We start from the raw sequence: 8,044 nt of genomic DNA, 5'->3' as shown, positions 1-8,044 counted from the left end.
TTTTGAGAGTTTTAAATGGAATATCTCCGGAAAGATATAATTTAAAAGTTATTTCGTGTTAAAGTTTGCAAATTTCTATACAAATTTTATATGTGTATACGTATATATATGTGGCAGCACAGCTTTGTAATGTCATCTATAAAAAATATATATATATATATGTGCATGTTGCTACAAAAGCGGGATTGATTTAATAAAAACATTTATAATAAGTAAACACAATGCAAAAATGAAATGTGAAATATACAAAAATGCAATTTGAGTTTATCGTTGCCAATTTATATAGATATTATGTGGATTAAGGTTTTGAAAGATGTGTAAATTGTAATTTAAAGTGCTATAGAAATTTGCAAACTTTAACAGCAAATAACTTTTAAATTACAAGTTTGCGCACTTTAAAATATATATATTTGTGATCGGGAGAACTCCCTCTTTCATTTGATGCCAAGTTTTACCCCGAACTCGGGGGGTGCTATTCTAAAATTTTCCCAAAGTCTTTAATATACAATGATTTTGGTAGTAGTGCAATTTACGGTACCCACCCTAATCTTGAGAACAATAATCCGAAGGCGGTAAAGAAAAATTTTATCTGTCCGGAGATATTTGCAGTTGAAGTTGGCGATTTTCATGTGGTTGTTGTTGTGTTTGTACCCACAAAAAAAATTGTGCATCACCGTGGCGGTAGCCACGGTTATACCACACACCCGAACTTGGCATGGCGTAGCCCAGGGTTATTTTTTTATAAGCGCGGCCGAAGGCCGCCAACGCAGAAAGGTGTTCTGCGCAAAAATACTATGGATCCCACCCCCGTTTTTCGGTTTTTCGTTAATATCTTTTGAACGGGTAAAACAAGTTAACCTCCGCTTTCGGATTCTTGATCTAGACGTGAATACGCGTCTTTTGATACCTCACTCGAAAATTTTGGCTCAAATTTCGGTTGGTACCGTAAACTGCACTATTACCATGATTTTTGCTGTTTATTTCGACAAAAATTTTTGGTTTGATTTTTGTTCGCATCGAAAGAATTCACAATTATATAGCACCATGCCGCGAATTATGATAAAAGGTGGTGTGTAGAGAAACACTGAGGTAAGCATTTGACGCGACTGGTTACTCTTGGCCGTTTATTAACTAAATTGATAACTTTCAGGATGAAATCCTCAAAGCAGCTGTAATGAAATATGGCAAACACCAGTGGTGACGTATTGCATCACTGCTGCACCGCAAATCTGCCAAGCAATGTAAGGCACGCTGGTACGAATGGCTTGATCCTAGCATAAAGATGTCAGAATGGTCACGGGAGGAGGATGAAAAGCTTTTGCATTTAGCCAAATTAAATCCAACACAATGGCGTACAATTGCGCCGATTATTGGACGCACGGCGGCACAATGTTTAGAACGTTATGAATATTTACTGTAAGTTATGCAGAGAAGTGCAAATAACATCATTTTTATATATTTATGTATATATTTTACTCTGATCAATAAAGTGATCAAGCACAACGTAAGGAAGATGGAGAGGATGGCGGTGATGATCCGCGTAAGCTGAAACCAGGAGAAATTGATCCAAATCCCGAAACGAAACCTGCATGACCCGATCCCAAAGATATGGATGAAGATGGTATGAAAATTAAAATTTTGTGTTTTTTTTTTCGCTGTAATTTAAAATATTTAAATGTAAATAGAACTGGAAATGCTGTCTGAGGCACGTGCTCGTCGTGCCAATACACAGGGCAAAAAAGCAAAGCGTAAAGCACGGGAAAAAAATTGGAAGAAGCACGTCGATTGGCCGCACTGCAAAAGCGTAGAGAATTGCGTGCTGGCGGTATTGGTAGTGGTAATCGCAGACGTGTTAAAGGCATCGACTACAATCCAGAGATACCATTTGAAAAGCACCCGCTATTGGTTTCTATGACACCTCAGAAGAAAATGTTGAAAAACTAGAACCAGACTTTAATAAAATGCGCCAACAGGACCTGGATGGTGAACTGCGTTCAGAGAAAGAAGAACGCGAACGCAAGAAAGATAAGCAAAAGCTCAAGCAACGTAAAGAAAATGATATGCGCCTAGCTATGTTGAAAAATTTAGAACCCGATAGAAAGCGCTCCAAACTGGTGTTACCGCAACCACAAATAACCGATCGCGAGTTGCAGCAAGTGGTCAAATTGGGACGTGCTAGTGAAATAGCTAAAGAAGTGGCAGGGGAAAGTGGTGTTGAAGCAACAGATGCGCTGTTAGCCGATTACTCTATTACGCCACAAGTTGCAGCAACTCCACGTACACCTGCACCTTTCTCCAATCGCATAATGCAGGAAGCACAGAATATGATGGCGCTTACACATATGGAAACACCGTTGAAGGGTGGCGTTAGTACGCCATTACATGAATCAGATTTTTCAGGAGTGTTACCTAAGGCGCAATCAATTGCTACACCTAACACTGTTATTGCCACACCATTTCGGTGAGTATACATTCATAAGTTTTATTGTTTTTTTTCTGCGCGCATTTAGTTTTGATCCCAAACCGGACCCACCCAGGGTAATTTTTTATAAGCCAATGCAGAAAGGTGTTCTATTAAAAAAAAAAAAACTATGGATAGAGCCCCATATTTCGGACCCTCTCGGTGTCATTTTACGGTTTTTTGTAAATAGCTTTCGACAGAAAATGTTTGATTTCCGCTTTCGTATTCTTAAAACGGAGGTCGAGACGCGTTGTTGTTGTTGTAGCGATAAGGTTGCTCCCCGAAGGCTTTGGGGAGTGTTATCGATGTGATGGTCCTTTGCCGGATACAAATCCGGTACGCTCCGGTACCATAGCACCATTAAGGTGCTAGCCCGACCATCTCGGGAACGATTTATGTGGCCACATTAAACCTTCAGGCCATTCCCTCCCATTCCCTCCCTACCCCCAAGTTCCATGAGGAGCTTGGGGTCTCCAGAGCCTCGTCTGTTAGTGAAACAGGATTCGCCGCGGATAGGTGAGGTTGACAATTGGGGTTGGAGAAGCTATATATTGCGCTGGCAACCTGAAAGGTTGCGCTACACAGCCCCTTGAATCTGGTATTTTAGTCGCCTCTTACGACAGGCATACCTACCGCGGGTATATTCTGATCCCCTAACCCGCTGGGTCGAGACGCGGCATCAACTAAAGGCGTTGGAGCATCAAAATAACAATTACAAGCCCAATACTCTTGAGTTGCAAGAATTGGCAGAAATTGTGATGTTAATGAGTAAGTCGCTACAACAGCAAGGCATTGCTTTGGAATTAAATGGTCACTTTGCTGATTTTATAAAAGAGTATGGTGGTATATTAGTGTCACAAGGTGCGCTCAAAGCCGCCTTAGCTTATATATTTGGATTGGGTTCGGGTACTAATGAAGAAAATATGGAATTGGTGGAATTACGCGTACGCATATATAATGCGGTAAATTATAGAAAAGGACCAATGGTTACTAATGGCCGTCTGCCGTATCATTCAAGACAGCAGCAGCAAACACAAAACACGTAGCTTTTTTCTAACGATTTACCCCAAACACAACACGGCGGTTATGGGACTATGAATAGCGCCAGCCATTTTGGTAGTACACCAACTGGTAACTGGAATGCTTCATGCTGTTGTGCTTGAAAATAAATACAATAACCGTATATACTAGTTTTTGTATGTCAAGACGTAGGGCTAAGTTTATGGGCTCACCATGGCCAGAGGATTCCCACATTAAATCAATCAAGCCAAGTGAACTGCTAAAGTTCATCAAGGAAGTCGGCTTAGATGAGGTGCTGTGAAGAAGATGAGGGCACAAAAGACCAATGCTCGCAGTGCAATCCTCAATTAAATTATCTATCTATCGGTAATATCAAAGTCAGATCAAAAAATATCCGAACTTTACACGTATCTTTATCAAAATTTTATTCATTTTACGCTGGCACTCGACGCTGGCAGAAAATTATTAATGATGAAAGGGATGATCCAAGTTTGCTCTTGAGGGCACCGCCACAATTCACCTTTGAGTTTTTTAACTCAAAAAAGAGGTTATGTGAATTCTCTTCACAAAATTGCTGGAGGGTATCGAATGCATGCATATATGTTCCCTGTTTTTTTACTTGCAATGAGTTAGCGTTTTGCCTGCTGACATAAATTAAGCGTTTAATTTTCCCTATAACTAGGAACTAACAATTTTTATCTTGATTTTTGATATATGTAACTATACCAGCATGCCACGTATGCATTTCATCTGCCAAATTAAAAAATAAAAAACTCACCTTCTTACCAAGCAGCCCAAGAAGCCGGATCCTGCACCCGCTTCCGCACTCATAACTCATCCCCTCTTTGGCGTTGATCCAAATCAAAATCAAAATCAAAATGGTTATACTGATCAATATGGACAATATCAGGTAAAATGCAACTAACGACAAGTATATAAGAGAATTTGTAGGTAACCTTTTCGATGTTATTTTATTGCTTTTTCAGCCACCACCACCTACCGCCAACAGTAATTTGTATTTTGTATTTATTAGCAATATGTCAATCCAAACGCAAACTACAGCACCGGGCAATTACTATAATCCAACATTTCAGCAAAATAACAACGTAACAACACAGCAATTTCCACAACAAATGAACTTCCAAACTTCAGCTATATCACAGCAGTCGCAGCAACAACAGTCATGGAATACGCAACCACCAAATGTTGGTTACACAGAACAGCCTGCACCAGTGCAAAGACAACAAGAGCCACCTAAAGAGAAGCCACCACTACCAGAGGAGTACATTTATCTACAAACTGTGCTGGAAGAGTTAAAGAATCAATGTTTGACTGTTACCGCTGATCCGGTATGTATTGCCAATTATTCTGAATTGTTGTTGTTGTAGCAGTGCTTCGCCCCATCCAATAGGTGCGGCCGATCACAAATTGTCATTAGTATCCTCTAACGGGAGTCCAAGGAAAGTTGCAGTATCCACAGTACAATTAAAGAGATGGTTGGTGTCATGTGTGGACACATTGCAAGCGGGCATACATTTTGTATGTCGGGTTTGATTCTGGATAGGTAAGAGTTTAACCTGTTACAGTATCCAGATCGAAGTTGAGCTGGAGTGACTCGCTTTTCCCTGGGGAGTATGCGGTCCTCTTCCGCAAGTTTTGGGTACTGTTCTTTGAGTACTGGATTCACCGGGCAATTCCTAGCATAAAGGTCCGACGCCTGTTTGTGGAGTTCACTGAGGACCTGCTTGTGTTTTTTTGCTTCATACGGCTGAGTTCTCAGGTGCCGTATTTCCTCATAATGCTTACGGAGATGACTCTTTAAGCCCCTAAGCGGTGTTGGATCATCAATCAGATGTCTGTTGGGATGCCCAGGTTTCAAGGTATTCTACAGAAACTGTTCGGTTAGCATTTCATTTCTTTCCCTTATTGGGAGTTTTCTCGGTTCATTGTGCAGGTGGTGTTCCGAGGACATAAGAAGGCAGCCCGTAGCGGTTTTGGGGGCAGCATTTTGGCAGGCCTGTATTTGCTTCCACTGAGTGACCTTTAGGCTTGGAGACCATATCGGAGACGCGTACCATGCAATCGTCTATTTATACTGCCGATTTATCGAATTATATTAAATATTTGTTTCAGCTCTGGATTTTCCTTACAATTGCTACTGCATGCTCTCCAAAATGTAGATCCTGATCGAAAGTCACACTCAAGATTTTAGGGTGTAAGACATTCGGTAGGGTAATGTCATATGGTCGACATTTGGCGCGGCCATGTAAATATGTTAAATAAGGTCACCGATGATTTGGTTGGTGACAATATCAGGTTTCGCGAGGCGACAAAACTCGAGAGATTGGGGAGATAGCTGTTTATTTTATTACAAAGCTCATCGATGTAGGAAACAATAGCATAGGCGTAGAAGCAATAGTGACTCCTGGTGGGAAAGGTAGCTATTGATATCTAGAAGTTAAACAGAAGTTTGAATATGAGTTTTTTTTTTTAAGTTATTGCAAAAAAAGCGTTGAGGATGTTTAATATCTTACCAGGTACCTTCGTACATGTTTCTAAGAATGAAGAATAAAACCTATTCCAACTCAATTTTCACCAGGACAAAGCCCCTGAGACTTCGCTATACTTTAACATACAATACTTTACCCCATTTTAGCACAACTATCATTTTTTGATTTTATTAAATTTTATAAAATGTTTCTTCGTCTACAGTTCCATTTCCGTATTGGATGGTAAATATGGCTTTCGCATTTTCTCCATCAATAACTGTGATAAGGTGGAAGAAATCTAAGCGCGTAAATCGCAACATATTATCTTGGTCGAGCGTTTCTTCAATAGCTCTCTAGAGGTGATGGTGACAGCAGAGAAACCCAACTGTTTACAAATGTTACACTAAAAAAAGAATCAAAACATCTGCCATTGCGTCTACGGCTCAAATACCCACAGTATATGAATGAATCGAACGCACCTAATTATCTGCCTAACGGAAAGTATACATATTCATGAAATCGAAAATATTGCACCAAACGAACGGTCTGAATACTGAAACAGTACACATATTCAAAATCGATGAGAAGGGTGTGATGATGGTAAAGGGTGAGTTGTTGAATACCATACGAAAACCACTTTAAACCATCCATATATTTGCATTACAGCTAAAGCTTTACAAACAGCAAGAAGTGCTGGCGCCAAGCAATTGGAAAAAGCAGTGAAGCATTCATCACACTGTACGGATGGTGCAAAGTTAGAAACTGCTGTTGTAACTGCGGCCACCGACACAACGGTCATCTCTACATCCCCGAGTAGCGGCTCGTCCGACTATCTATCGAAGACAGTATAATCATATCTTTTGCCAACACAGGTTAGCGATGTGCTTGCACAGGAAAATATTTCAATTGGAAAACAAAAACCAATTAAGAGAGTTAATTTATTATTAAAGTACTTACTTTTCTTTATATAAACAGTATTAATTTAAGTTGCAATTTCATGTACATATATAATAAGGGATGTCGTGATACGATTGCTGTCAGAATTAGATTTGAAACCAATCAATACTCCTGCTAAGGGTTGCAGAATTATTGCTTCAATGATTAGATTTAGAACAATAATAAATCTGACTCAATTACTAGTCCTACATTTTTAAATTCCTCAATTACGACAGCAATCGGATTCCACGACACCTTTGAATATTCTTGATCTGAAAAAAAGAGTAAATCTAATCTGTTGTTGATTTAAATTGATTCAAATAATTGGAGTTTTTTCTAAAGCTTAAAATTATTTTCTGTTCGCTTGGAAAAGATTTCAATTGGAAAATAAAAACCAATAAGGCGAGTTTATTTATTATTAAAATACTGACTTTTCTTTATATCAACTGTATTAATTTAAGTTACAATTTCATATACATATATAATAAGGAATGTCGTGATACGATTGCTGTCGGAATTAGATTTGAAACCAATCAATACTCCTACTAAGGGTTGCGGAATTATTGCCTGAATGATTAGATTTAGAACAATAATAAGTCTGACTCAATTACTAGCCCTACATTTTTAAATTCATATTTTACTTTAAAATTCAATTACGACAGCAATCGGATTCCACGACACCTTTGAATATTCTTGATCTGAAAAAAGAGTAAATCGAATCTGTTGTTTAGTAAATTGATTCAAATAATTGGTGTTTTTTCTTAAGCTTAAAATTATTTTCTGCTCGCTTAGAAAAGATTTCAATTGGAAAACAAAAACCAATTAAGGAGTTTATTTATTATTAAAGTACTTACTCCTTTTTATATGAACTGTATTAATATAAGTTCGAATTTCATGTACATATATTGGAAATTGGAAATAATATTGAAAATTTAATTTTTTTGGTTCATATTTTATTCATTTGGCTGCTCCAGGTAAAGTAAATCGGCAGGTAAAATTCAAGTTATAAGGCGGTTATATAAATGGTAAAACCGCAGTAAAATTGATTGTCAAAAGACTGGAAAATGTAGAGTGAAATGACCGAAGATATGACCGCCATTTGACGAGCATTGTGACGTGTGTGAGCAGAACAGTGCTA

The 8,044-nt window shown here is 38.6% G+C and overlaps 1 pseudogene; it reads left to right on the top strand.

Annotated features, from left to right (window-relative positions):
* Window positions 1–286: 286 nt before the first annotated feature.
* On the top strand, window positions 287–7,847 carry LOC137244531 (cell division cycle 5-like protein; annotated as a pseudogene).
* Window positions 7,848–8,044: the final 197 nt, after the last annotated feature.

This window comes from Eurosta solidaginis, chromosome 3 (genome assembly GCF_040869045.1).
Source record: "Eurosta solidaginis isolate ZX-2024a chromosome 3, ASM4086904v1, whole genome shotgun sequence".
Classification (NCBI taxonomy): Eukaryota; Metazoa; Arthropoda; class Insecta; order Diptera; family Tephritidae; genus Eurosta; species Eurosta solidaginis.
This window is presented reverse-complemented; position numbering and strand designations above follow the sequence as displayed.